At 43.6% G+C, this 14,571-nt stretch overlaps 1 long non-coding RNA gene across 1 annotated transcript in view; it reads left to right on the top strand.

Moving 5' to 3' along the window:
• Positions 1-10,975, top strand: part of LOC108583020 — a 45,982-nt gene extending 35,007 nt beyond the window's left edge. Inside the window, exons 3-5 of the long non-coding RNA XR_002518605.2 lie at positions 8,456-8,509; positions 10,533-10,726; positions 10,949-10,975. This is a non-coding gene — a long non-coding RNA (uncharacterized LOC108583020). The remainder of the gene's footprint in view (positions 1-8,455; positions 8,510-10,532; positions 10,727-10,948) is intronic.
• Positions 10,976-14,571: the final 3,596 nt, after the last annotated feature.

Raw genomic sequence — 14,571 nt, 5'->3', positions numbered from 1 at the left:
ATGCGTCTTTAGTGCTGTGAGCTTTTGTGCTGTTGACCCTTAGGACCAAGGAGGCAACATGAGCCCAGATCCAGTAGAGCTACTAGTGATGGGGCCGAAGGGAGGGGAGTCTAGACCCATCCTACTTATTATTATAAAATGTTAGCCTAACCAGCTTCTGGGAAGCAGTCTAATTAAAAGTGGACAGAAGCTAAAAGTGGCAGCTAGTCAGCTCTGCGTACAAATCCCAACTCCATGTCTTCTTAGTTGTTGGACCTGCCCAGGCAAGCCCCTGAATCTCCTTATGTCTCAATTTCCTCATCTGTCAAAATACTAGTCACAGCAGACCTCCTTTTTAGGGTCGTTATGGCCCATGGGCTTGCAATAAATTTGGTATCTAATTTTGGAGTGATTTGGGACTGCAGTTTAACAAGCTTGATTCCAAATGTAGCACAAAGTAGGCTCTCAATCAACATTAATGGAATGAATCACTCTCAATGATAAATACTTCAGGAGAGGTAGCTGGAAAAAAATGTTCGTGACTGATAAATTGTGTGCAGGGTGAGTTTTACAAGGGAATGTTGATACTTTATGAGTTGAGATGGCATTGAGTCTTAAATAGAGGAAACATTTCAGAAGAGAAATAAATACAATTGGCTTTCCAGAACTGCATTCCACATCTGCAGATTCAACCACAAATATTCTATAAAAGGCCGGGTGCGGTGGCTCACGCCTGTAATCCCAGCACTTTGGGAGGCCGAGGCAGGTGGATCATGAGGTCAGGAGATCGAGACCATCCTGGCTAATACAGTGAAACCCCGTCTCCACTAAAAAATACAAAAAATTAGCCGGGCTTAGCGGCGGCCGCCTGTAGTCCCGGCTACTCAGGAGGCTGAGGCAGGAAAATGACATGAACCTGGAAGGCGGAGCTTGCAGTGAGCCGAGATCGCGCCACTGCACTCCAGCCTGGGTGACAGAGCCAGACTCTGTCTCAAAAAAAAAAAAAAAAAAAAAAAAATCTAAAAAGATAGATGGTTGCGATATATAGACGTTTTTCCTTATCGTTTTCCCCTAAACAATACAACTATTTACATAGCATTTACATTGTATTTCTTATTGTAAGTAGTCTAGAGATTATTTAAGTATACTAGAGAATTGTATAGCTTACATGCAAATACTGTGCTATTTTATACAGGAATTGTGTTATTCTCAGGGTCCCTGGAACCAATTCCCCACAGATAGTAGGGGACAACTATATATGGTTCTACAGAAGTGGCCTTGACATCAAGATACCTAAATTCTAATCCTGATTCTGCTACTAATTTGTTTTGTGGCATCAAACAAGCTGACTTCAGACTCACTGTTTTCTCATTTGAAAAGCGAAGTGGGGGGCCACATTATATCTAAGGTTCATTTCTATTCAGACAGTGGATAATTCTGTAACAGTCTCTGGAACTTCTGCAAGAAATGCTACTTGTAAAGCAAGGCAAAAGTGGTTTTAAGGGGGAAAAAAAAAGATCTATGTCTATTACAATACATGCCTCATTTTTACCAGGATAAAAACCACTACAAACATCATCCGCATCGTTGCTATTACCTACTGTTGACTGTGTGCTAGACTCCGCACTAGAGCATGTTAGACATACGATCTCATTCAGTCCTCTCAACAGTTTTCAGCATTTCACAAGATTTATTCTGAAAAGAAAAGATTTGGCCAGGTGCAGTAGCTCACACCTGTAATCCCAGCACTTTGGGAGACCAAAATGGGAGGATTGCTTGAGCCTGGGAGTTCGAGAGCAGCCTGAGCAACATGGAGAAACCTCATCTCCACTGAAAATATGTAAATTAGCCAGCCATGGCAGTGCATGCTGTGGTCCCAGCTACTCGGGAAGCTGAGATGGGAGGATCACTTGAGCCAGGGAGGATCACTTGAGCCAGGGAGGTAAAGGTTGCAGTGAGCCATGATCGCGCCGCTGCACTCCAGCCTGGGCGACAGTGCAGGACTCTGCTTCGAGAAAGAAAAAAAAGAAAGAAATTTACATTCCCTCTAAAAAAAGAACTGGATCATTATGGACTGCGTGACTTAAAGCTACCATTTATTGTAGTCTTCTTCATGCCAGGTACTTTACATACTTTTTTCCTAATCTTCAAAGAACTCTGCAAAGTAGGCAGTACAGGTCCTGTGTTAGTTTTCTATTGCTATGTAACAAATCCTCACAAACCTGGTGGCTTAAAATAGGACCCATTTATTATCTCATGGTTTCCATGGGTCAAGGAGTCCAGCATGGCTCAGCTGGGTCCCTTGCTCAGAGTCTCTCAAGGCTGAGACACCACCAAGGTGTCAGCTGGGCTCGTCTCGTCTCGTCTCGTCTCGTCTCGTCTCGTCTCGTCTCGTCTCGTCTCATCTCATCTCATCTCATCTCACTGAAGTCTTCATCCAAGCCCACTAGTGGCTGGCTCCAGAGATGGCCTGCCCCCGCTGCAATGGCAGCCAGCGTTCCTGATAGGTATAGGACTGAGGTTCCTGCTTTCTTGCTGGTTGTCAGCTGGAGCTGCTCTAAGCTCTTAGTGGCTGCCTATCATTCTCTGCTGTGTGGTCTTCTCCACAGCAAGGCGTCTTGCTTCTTCAGTCCCAGCACTTTGGGAGGCTGAGGCAGAAGTGTCATTTGAGATCAGGAGTTTGAGAGCAGCCTGGGCAACAGAGTGAGACCCCATCTCTAAATAAATAAATAAATAAATGCCATCAGGAGAGTATTCCTGTCTCCCATTTGTCTCTGGCTTCTGGACCCTCTTTTCAAAGACTCACCTAACTAGGCCAGGTTCACCCAAGATAACCTCCCCTCCATTAACTCAGAATCAACAGATTGGATACTCTAGTGGCAGAAACCCTTCACCTTTGCCATACAATGAAAGATAATCATGGGTGTGATGTCCCACCATATTCACAGGTCCCATGACACTCAGGGCAAGGGGTTATTCAGGGCATGTATACCAGGAGGAAGGCCCAGGACTCTGCCCACCACAAGCCCTGCTTTAGCCTGATTTAGAAGTCATGAGTTACCTGTCTAAAGTCCCATGGGGGACAGATAGTGACACTGGACCTTCCCTCAAGCAAAGGTCCTGAACCCACCTTGGGGAGAAATAGCCCTTTCTAGACAAGTCTAAGTTTCTTCTTACACATCACAGCTCTGTTCTAACAGCAAACTTCACAATCTCAAAATGAACCCTTTATGAGGTCATCTGGAGCACCTGCAGTTCCTAATACTTTACTACATGTCAAATTCACTGCGGCTCAATCCAGACCCAGATTCCCCTGGGAGTCCACCCTTGGTACAAGTCAGTCAACTCTGAGCCTGTGCCATCAATTACCCAGAAACCAGCTGACAAAATTGACTAATAATGGCATGCACACCAGGGAACAGATCTCCTGACTCGATTCTATTTCCTGTCTCTCTGCCCCCGCTCTGTCTTTGCCCAGGCATCACACCATTGCTCACAAAGCTTCGCCACCTGGACACTTTCCCACTCAGTTTGTGATAATTCTTCTCTTGCCTGACTTGGGCCTCACCCAGATTAAGCACTCAAGAAAAATCTTGGCGTGAACTCTTCTTGCTTGGTAATAAGCACATCTCAGACTACCTTAATTTTCTCCCACAAAGTTTCAAGTGCTGGGGGTGCTTAAGTTAACCGATGTTTGATGTGTGCAGAGCTGTGTGCAGTCCCTCAGTCTCTCCCCAGGTGAGCCTGAAGAGTGAGTATCTCTACTCATTGGCTCAGACACTTCCCTCTTTTCTCTACGCAGGTAGCCACATGCTGAGCTTTTCCTACTCTAGAGAGCATAGTGCAAGGATCTCCAGTCTGTTGAGCACCTACTAAATGTCATATCCGTATACGTGCAATGATCTGTCACCTTTTATAGTTGTAGAATCTGAGGCTCAGAGAGATCAGATTGCTTGTCTGAGGTCACACTGCTGTTAGTATTGCAGCCAGGAGTTGAACTCAAGACTATGTTTTGGTAAAGCCGTCCTCTTTCCATACTTACTGTTAAATTGTTTTGTTTTGTTTTCTTAAACCAAGTGTAGTCCCAACAATGTTGAACAGCGTTTAGGTAGGGAAAAGCTTTGAGGGGACCTTTTAGGGTTTTGATGAGACTTCTTAACAGATATGCATTTCTCAAACGTGACAACGTAACAGATTCATATTAAACATAAAACTTGGTATTTCCATAGAATTTTTCATACATTTCTGCATCGTAGTGCATGTGTTTGCCTGAGACATATTAGTCTTTCAGGAAATATTTGAAGACAGAAAGGCAGGATGAGAGGAGAGGAAGGCGGTGGGGATGTGTGGGGTGCTGGTGGGCTGTGTGTGTGGGGTGGGGGATGCCTGCTATCCTGAGCCTGAGAGCTGCAGAGCCGTCTGGGGACCGGTACATCCTCGCTGCTTCAGCGTGCTTCTATCGCCACCTAGCCACCTCGGGGAGAAATGCCCTCTCTGGGCAAGTCCGTCCTGACTTCCCCTGAGTATTGTTTGCCCACTTACAGGTGGGTAGCTTTAGACCATGAAACTTGGAGAGTCCTTAGTCCTTCCCACAATGGACGCCTGTGCGCCCTGTCTTTTTTTTTAATTAGTGGCTTTCTTTAGCAGTTGATTCCAAGGCCTATTACATTTAAAGATAAATTTTTGAAAGTTGGTATCACTGAGGATTGGTACCATTAAGGCTTCTCCGCCCAAAAGAAGGGGATTGTTACTCCTTTGAGAGCCCTCTCCTGTGGGAGTGCCTGACACTGCCATGGACCCTCCCCGTGCACATGTCCATATCCAGATCAAATGTGGTCTCCATGAAACTTGTGAAGCAACAGCTTCCATTTAATCCACACTTGCCGTGTGCTGGGGGCTTTATGAGTGTTTTCTCATGTAATTCTCACAGAAATCTTCTGAGGTAGGTATGGTTAAGGGCACCAAGGCACAGTGAGGTCCTGGAGCTGGTCCATGGCAAAGCTGGGATTTGAACCCAATTGGTGTCTTCCCCAGGCCTATGACCCTCCTCTCATCCAGCGTCTCTTGATTTCCCCAGCCAAAGTGTCATCTCCCTGCTCTGCAAGCACTTCATTTCTGTCTCCTAATGCCATTCAGATTTTATTTTCTCTTTCTCTAAACCAGAGACTCCAACTCCAGGAGGGACATCGTCCTCTGCTGTGTTGTGTGTGCACACACAGATTCTCACTTGAGGTGGTTACTCAATTCATTCATCCAGGTTGTGAAATTGCAGCAGCTTCAATTTGTTGTTCTATTTCAGTCATTCTGAGGTGGTGTCTCCCAAGGTATATCTAAGGATCCCTGGTGTCAGACAATAGCCCAGGGAATTGTTATTTGCATTCAAATCTGTTCTCATAGGAGGAGGATGGTCAACTAATGGTGCTATATATAACAAAGGCAGACATGGGATTGACCACTGAGAGAGGCGGAGGGGAAGAGAGAGCTGCAGCCAGACTGGAGGGAGGACCACCTGGGAACAGTGAGTCTTGGTTCACATATTTTGAGGAAACTGATCAGCAGGCAGGGAGCAAAGAGTTCCGTCAGCTCCATCCTGGAGCAGGCTGAGTAGAGGCATCAAGGAAAACAATGTCACTGGTTTGCTGACTCTTCTTTTTTTTTTTTTTTTTTTTTTTTTTTTTGAGACATAGCCTCGCTCTGTCACCCAGGCTGGAGTGCGGTAGCGCGATCTCAGCTTACTGCACCCTCTGCCTCCTGGGTTCAAGTGATTCTCCTGCCTCAGTCTCCCAGGATTACAGGTGCTAGGAGGCTGAGGATTACAAGCGTCACCCACCCACGGCCAGTACTGTAAAAGTGCTGGGATTACAGTCCTCCATGACCACGCCCAGCTAATTTTTGTATTTTTTTTTTTTAAGTACAGACAGGGTTTCACCATGCTGGCCAGACTGGTCTCGAACTTCTGACCTCAGGTGATCTGCCCACCTTGGTCTCCCAAAGTGCTGGAATTACAGGCATGAGTCACTGCACCAGGCCAGGTTTGCTGACTCTTGGGAGTGTGGCTATGTTGTAAGTGACAGGCTGTCCCGGGTTCTCCACTTTCAGCCATCGTCACCATCCTGCATGAGGTTCCTCAGCAGGGGACTGAGCACTCGCAGGTCGCTGCTAGGACATGCAGAGGAAAGCAAGACCATCATGTCTGTATGGGAAAAGTGAAGAGTGAGGCCCAGGACTCTGAGAAAAAGGAGTCCTGGCCCAGAGGTTGTGTGAGGAGAGCGTGGGATTAATGGGGTGCCCAAAAGCAGAGTTTGGGGTGATTAGATAGGAAATTAAAGATTGGTGGGTGGAAGGAAAGGAAAGAAATAACAGGTATAGACAGAAAAATTCACAATAAGAATGACTGTGGGCATGGGACACAGGCCAGTCAGACAGATTGTCAGACATCTGGAGAGGTGCCCAGCAGCTTGGAGCCCTCGGGAGCTCAGGGCACCAGCTCCTGACCAGGACAGAGCAGCCCAGGGTCTTACCCACCGCTGCTCTCACGGGGCGCACACTGGCTGAATGTCTGCACGGGGTATAGGCAAGAGGAGAGAGAAACATGAATATCCGAGGTCACCAAAGGACATGCACGCCAGTCAGTGACAAAAGGGAACTTGGCACAGCATGGAGAAGCTGCTCTTAGGTCAGATCAGGCTCCTGTCATCGCCACCGGTGACCCTCCCTGCCGGGGAAGGTGGCCCTGGCAGCGAGCACCTGTCCAGCTGGCTGAGCGGCAGCCCACGTGTCCGGGGCAGGGTGGCCAGCTGGCCAGCTGGGCCAGAGCCCAGAGTGCTGAGGCTCGCAGCCCGATCTCGGCAGTCCTGTGCCCTCGCATCAGGCCACAGCCCACAGGTGGCTCTTCCTGCATGCCGGAGGAAACACAAAATCCCTGCCAGCAGAGAAGGAGCGGCCCAGCCACTTGCCTGTGGGTTTCATGAAATGTGCGACTCTGATCTCATACCCCTTAGAATTTCTAGTAAAAGATCCAGAATGTCTGACTTCCCAAGAAGGAACCTTCATGGGAAGGATAGGCAGGAACGTTTTCAGAACCAGTTCCTCAATTTCTCCAGGTTCCAAAAAGCTGCAAGACCATACTCACCTCTTCAGGGTCTCCACATCCCCTGAATATCATATTCAGCTGTTGTTCCCATCACGTCTTGAGTAAATTTTTGTGGCTGTTTCTAATTATTCCCTCTGCCTGGGGAGTTCATTTTGCATCACAGTGTTACTTTGGGCCATCTAAAACTATTTCCATCTTACCATATGTGTTCGGCTCTCACTAATTGGGGAAAGTTATTTTTAGTATTTCCTCTTCTTTCCATCTTTGCAGATTTGCCCTATTTAGGGGGAAAAAATCCTGAAACAGTTTCGTGTTTTTTAGAGACATACCAGAGATGCTTTTAAAGTTCTACAAGCAACGTTTTCATGTGGCGTATGCCTGTAGTCCCAACTACTTGGGAGGCTGAGGCAGGAGGATCACTTGAACCCGGGAGGCGGAGGTTGTAGTGAGACAAGATCAAGCCACTGCACTCCGCCTGGGCAACAGAGTGAGACTCTATATCAAAAAAACAAAAAACAAAAACAAAAACAAACAAAACTTAAACATATTCTCACCATAAAATACAGCAATTGCACTCCTTGGTATTTACCCAAAGGAGTTGACAACATACCCACACAAAAACCTGCATGCAGACGTTTATAGCAGCTGTACTCATAATTGCCAAAACCTGGATGCACACAACATGTCCTTAGATGAATGGATAAATATAAACCGTGGTACATCTAGACAATGGGATATTATTCATTACCAAAAAGAAATGAGCTATCAAGCCATGAAAAGATATGGAGGAACTTTAAATGCATGTTAGTATGTGAAGGAAGACAATCTGAACATCTTCTATGGTTCCAACTATATGATATTCTGGAAAAGGCAAAACTGTGGAGACAGTAAAGGAATCAGTGGTTGCCAGGGGTTAGCAGGGAGGGAAGGATGAACAGGTGGGGCACAGAGGATGTTTAGGACAGTGAAAATACTCCCTATGAGACTGTAATGGTGGATATGTGTCATTATGCAATTGTCCAAATCCATAGAATGTTTAACACCAAGAATGAAGCGTAATGTAAAATATCAACTTTGCATAATGATATCTCAATGTAGTTTCATCAATTGTAGCAAATGTACCACTCTAGTAGGGAATGTTGACAACGGGGGAGGCTGTGGGTGTGTGGGGTGGCAGTATATGGGAAATCTCTGTACCATCCTCTCAATTTTGCTGTGAACTTAAAACTTCTCTATAAAATAAAGTCTAATAAAAATAAATGTATTTTTTTTAAAATTAACCACCCTTTATTAAAAGACTTTGTAGGAAATTAAGCTTAACAGAGTAACTGTTACTACATTTTGATTACTGCTCTTTTCCCAGTCTCTCTCTGTATCCTACAGGTCCAAGAAACTAACTTGGGAAAGAAGAGGGGAAGTTCTTATTTTCACATGCTGGTAAGACATTCTAGTATTACCATGTCGAAATATAAGCTTTAAAATTGTAGACCAGTGGTGGTGGGGGTTCTGCAAACCAGCTATTGAAAAACAAGTGGATTCATCTCTGCACTTTAAATAAGAGGTGATAAGTAGAAAACACAAGTAGGTTCAGAATGGACTAACAGGGCTTTTCAAATTTGAGTGTTGTATTAGTCCATTCTCATGCTGCTGTAATGACATCCCTGAGACTGGGTAATTTATAAAGAAAAGAGGTTTAATCGGCTCAAAGTTCTGCAGGTTGTACAGGAAGCACACTGCCGGCATCTGTTCAGCTTCTGGGGAGGCCTCAGGAAACCTACAATTATGGCAGAAGTCGAAGGGGAAGCAGGCATGTCTTACATGGCTGGAGCAGGAGGAAGAGAGAGAGTGGGGAGGTGCCACACACTTTTAAACAACCAGATCTCATGAGAACTCACTCATTATTATGAGAACAGAAACAGCACTAAACAGAGATATCCACCCCTAAGAGCCAATCACCTCCCACCAGGCCCCACCTTCAAGATTGAGTATTACATTTTGACATGAGATGTGGGTGGGACACAGATCCAACCTATAGCAAATGTGTGTACAAATCACTTGGGATCTTGTTAAAAATGAAGATTCTGATTCAGTAGATTTGGGACAAGGCCAGTAATTCTACATGTCTAGCAAGCTCCCATGTCCCAGGTGACATCCGTGCTACTGGTCCAGGAACCACACTTTGGTGGCAAGAATGTGAGTTATTGTGTGTGTTGCTATACTTAGTCTTCCTGGTATTGGACTTGAGACCTTCTTATTCATCTTTGTATCTCCAACACTTATAAGGTGACCAACGTCAAGTTAACACATATTTACAGAATAAATAAATCTTAGCCTTTCTTTCTCTAAAAAAATGGTGAGAGCAACCCTCTCAGGTATGGATGGGATAATATCCAAAAGTATCCATGCTTCTTCAGGATTTAAGGAAGACCTTCAAAAGAAAATCTAAAGAACAAAAGTGCTCAGCATTCGGCCCATATCCACTTCCTTTTTGTAGAAATGATAGAAGCAAAAATAAAGAAAATAGCTTGGTGAGACTAGATGGTTAGATGAAAGGGTTCCAGGGAGTAAAGATGGCAAGACCTCAAGCTAGCACACTAGAAAAAGTCTCCTTTTCCCGGGTGCCAGTTTCCAAACTATGCTTTGCAAAGAGAACTGTGATGAACATCCTTAAACACTGAATTAATGTGTGTCAGCAAAAAAATTTCCCTAAAATTGTTTTATTCTAAGGATATTAATAGGGAGCGTGCATGTCCTTTCAACAACATGCTGGAGCATTGTCTAAAAAGCCCACTGAAGATTATTTAATTCTCTAACAGAATGTCCTTGTGTTTGCCTTTAGTATTTACTATATGAATATAACTCAGACACTGTGGTGTTCTCTGTGGCCTTATATATTTCCATCCAGTAGAAGGTCTTATTACAAAGGTTATGGTACCATTGTCCTGCACCATATGATGCAATTATGTATGTAACTTAGCAATGTTATTTAAACATCCTTTTTTTAAAAAAAAAAATTATTTCTTTAAAGAAATAATTTTATAAATAGAGACGGGGTCTCGCCATATTGCCCAGGCTAGTCTCGAACTCCTGAGCTCAAGTGATCCACCTACCTCGGCCTTCCAAAGTGCTGGCATTACAGGCGTGAGTCACCACACCTGGCCTATTTGAACGTTCTTTTAAAAATGTTACTATAACCCAGCATTTTGGGAGGCCGAAGCAGGTGTATCACTTGAGCTCAGGAGCTCAAGGCCAACCTGGGCAACATGGTGAAACCCCGTCTCAATTAAAAAAAAAAAAGAAAAAAAAAATTCCTTTGAATGCCCAGTTCCTCAAAATGCTTTCTCAACCAGCTTTACCACCTTACTGAATCTCTCACTAATGAACAAATATTTGACATGTTCTAATTGTATATTTGTATGAGAGTCATGTTTTTAACTTTTTGAAAATTATGCTTTGACAGAATAAATTACCAGAAATAGAACTTGGCTCAGAACCTCACATATCTTCAGACCAAGAACAACTATGCTGGAGAAGCTGTATTTCCTTGACCATCACTGAGGAGGCTCATCTGCACCTGGAATGAATTAAGATATCAATGTCCTATTTTGACTGCATGTTGTTCAGAAATGAGACTTTGGGAAGTCTTAGCAGAGGGTAAATGCATTTTGTATGTGTAGGGGAATATAAATAATTTTGGGTCAGTGGGCAGAGGGGTTTTTAATAATTATTTGACACCCCTCCCTTCTGTGGAGCTAATTCCCCTCCCCTTGAGTGAGTCACCTGGTGACTCATTACTAATGAATAGAATGTGGCATAAATGACAGAGCATGACTTTTTTCTTTTCTTTTCTTTTTTTTTTTTTTTTTTTTGAGACAGGGTCTCACTCTGTGGCCTAGACTGGAGTGCCATGGTGTAATCACAGCTCACTCAGCTTCAACTTCCTGGGCTCAAGCAATCCTCTCACCTCAGCCTCCCAAGTAGCTGGGATTATAGGCACACACCACCACATCCAGACAATTTTTGTATTTTCTGTAGAAACAGGGGTTTCACAGTGTTGACCAGGATGGTCTCGAACTCCTGGACTCAAGTGATCCTCCCACCTCAGCCTCCCAAAATCCTGGGATTGCAGATATGAGCCAGTACACCCAGCCTGACAGAGCATGACTTCTGAGGGTAGGTCATAAAAGACATTGTGACTTCCGGTTTGTTCTTTGAACACTTGTCTAAAGGAAGTCAGCTGCCATGTCTCAATGACACTCAAGTGGCCCTATGGAGGGGCCTAAAACAGCATCCTCCCACAAACAGCCATCAAGGAACTGAGGAACTGAGGCCCTTTGCTAACAGCCATGAGTGCACCATCATGGAAGTAGATCTCCTGCCCCTGTCAAGCCTTCAGATAACTGCAGCCCCAGCTGACTGCTCAACTGCAACCTCGTGAGAAACCCTCAGTTAGGACAACCCAGCTAAGCTATTCTCAAATTCCACAGAATCTGTGAAATAATACATGCTTTTGTTTTAAGCAACTAAGCTTTGGTTAATTTGTTACACAGTAATAGACAACGAATACAGCTGGCTTATCAGGTATGTATAGTTTAAGGCTTTTCATGTAGATTGCAAAATTGCCTTCCTGAAATGTTATGCCAATTTACACCCCCAGGAAGAGTCACATAAGAGTGCTCATGTTCTCAGGCCTTCCTCTTGTTAAGTGCTACATTTTTTTCTTTATTCTTTCTGATATTCTTTATTCTTTCTGATGGAAAATGGTATCTTATTTTATTACTCTGATTTATATAGTTTTAAAGTTCAGTGAGGTTGAACACTTTTCATGTATTTATTATCTGTTTTCTGTATCTCTTGATCAAATGCTGTGTATATATATATACATGGTTAAATTGTAGTGTTAATTTTTTTCATTCATTGATTCCTAAGGTCTATTTGGCTTTTAAGCATCTTATATCTGCCTATTACTATGTTGCAAGTATTTCTCTTAGTTTGCCACATAGATATCCTTATGTGGGGGACATGAAGATGTACTGCCTACAACCCTTTCAAGGAAGATTGGTGCCAGCTGTCTCTTGCCTCAGTTGCAGAGAGCTGCCTTGCCCAAGAGTATGCTCTTCCTGTGACCCATATCCATGGACCAGTTGTTGAAGGGTGTAAAGGTCCAGCCATTTCAGCCCACCATGGTCCTGCTCTGGCAAGCCATTGACACTCCCGAGCTCTCCACAGGGTAGCATTACTGATCTGAGTTGTAGTTCAACCACTCCCCTAGAGAAACCCTGCTTCCTTCATCTCCTTTCCACAAGTGTTGATCTCTAACAAACACAGTGCCCATCAAATTTCAACCTGGCATCTGTTTCTAGAATACCTAACCTGTGACATCCTGGAAATTAATTGCTTAATTTGTAATTGATATACTATCTATATACCTCTACACATAAATGCATTACTCTTGAAAATAATGTATTATGTTTCTTCATAGGGAAAACTGGTTCTTTTATAGAACAATTATTGGAATACAAACACAAAAAGTTGAGTGTTATTTAAAAACACAAAATCTTTCCCTATCAGCTATTATGCAAGTCATTATCTATATCATATTTCTTCAAATAAAACCACCTTCTTATGCTGCGATATGTCCCCTGTCACTTACTATCCCCCTTTATCTTGTTTTTTTTTTTCTTCACAGCATTTTATTTGAGTATCTTTTACATCTCTATCTGCCTCGCCAGCACCTGGAATGGAACATGGCATATAATAGGTGTTCAATAAATATTGATTGACTGGATAGATGAGTAGATCAGTAAATGAGTAAGTGACATTTGGGTAAAGGTAGATAAAGTATATCCAGACCGATACCATATTTGTCCTTCTTCTTCCAGGAAAATGAAGCAGAGTATTAATTTGTCTCATATAGAAGTTGCCAAAAATATTTATTGTATGTACACAAATGTATCCAGACCACTCTAGAAACCATCTCTTCTTTGTGCTCTTCTTTCCCCCAGCCTCTCCTCTTTTTGCAGGCTGCAGGACTGCCTAGGTTCGAGGGAGCTGAGAGGAAGGCTGTATTCAGGTGATCAGGAGTGGTAACAGATGGTTGGATGCCCTCATTTTGCAGATGCCTCTATATTTGTGCTGCTTAAAAGCATTTTAACTAGCATAGGGCAAAACATGTATTATCTTTTAGTTGCAGCCCTAGTTTCTAGAATCCCGGATTAGTGCGTAGCCCCCTAAACCTCACAGTCGCTAATCCACTGCGATGGCTCCTCTGCATCTGTTGATGTTGGATGCTTTCAGCCCCTAGTGAATTCAACGTCTTTAATCTTGTTTGGTGCTGGTTTCTTTTTCCTACCATTAGCTCTTTGGATTGGAATGTGGTTGCCTCATATTTTTTTGTCAGATTCTTTACAGACAAGTAAATAAACTCGAAGAGGGTAAGTAAGGTGACACAGGAGATCTGAGATAGAGCTAGGACTTTTGCCATCTATCCTTGCCATCAAAAGCACTCATTAACCTTATTGTCATTCTGTGGCAGGGTGGTGGAACAGCACAGGTCGATTTAGAGATTCAGGACAATGGGGAACAGTCACTTTCTCCAGTTCTTTTGTGCAAACAGCTGACCTAAGAGTAAAACTTAAGCATCCAGAATGTCAGGAAAGCACAGTCTATGTTCATATTTAAGTTCATCTATAGCATTTTTGTCACTTTTAGCTACCATTAGGATGCCTTTAAAGCAGTTATTGTCCAACAGATTTCCATTTAAAGGAAAGGATGTTTGTCATGGTAAGTAATTAAGCAATAGAACATTTCTTAGCTTCTAAGGGAAACCTTTCCAGGTTAAGTAATATGCAGAGGGGGAAATGTCATCTTTTATTCTTTTTCTTCAGAAGGAATTGATTAGACAGAACAACTACAGGAGACCCCAAATGTTGAAATCACCAGAAGGCCTTTAAATTGCATAAAATCAAATTTCTAAAAACATAATTCCACCTATATTGTTGAAAATAGAGAGGCCAGGCACGATGGCTCACGCCTGTAATCCCAGCACTTTGGGAGGCCAAGGCGGGCGGACCACAAGGTCAGGAGATCGAGACCATCCTGCGCAACATGGTGAAACCCCGTCTCTACTAAAAATACAAAAATTAGCTGGGTGTAGTGGTGGGCGTCTGTAAGCCCAACTACTCAGGAGGCTGAGGCAGGAAAATCGACTGAACTCAGGAGGCGGAGGTTGCAGTGAGCCAAGATCAGTGCCATTGCACTCCAGCCTGGGTCACAGGGCAAGACTCCATCTCAAAAAAAACAAAACAAAAAAAACAAAAAAAAGAAGAATTAAAGTCCGTTTTATTCAGACGTATCATTGAGGGCTACAGCCCAGAAGCAGACCTCTAGAGAGGTCCATGAAACTACAGCGGCAGCATTTCAGCTCACTGCTTATATACAGGTGTGGAGATTTTGTTTCTGCAAAATCTCATCAAACTTCCTCAGAAGTTGCATTGGGT

This window comes from Papio anubis, chromosome 19 (assembly GCF_008728515.1).
Source record: "Papio anubis isolate 15944 chromosome 19, Panubis1.0, whole genome shotgun sequence".
Lineage (NCBI taxonomy): Eukaryota > Metazoa > Chordata > Mammalia > Primates > Cercopithecidae > Papio > Papio anubis.
Note: the sequence above shows the minus strand (reverse complement) of the source record. Positions and strands in the feature narration are given on the sequence as shown.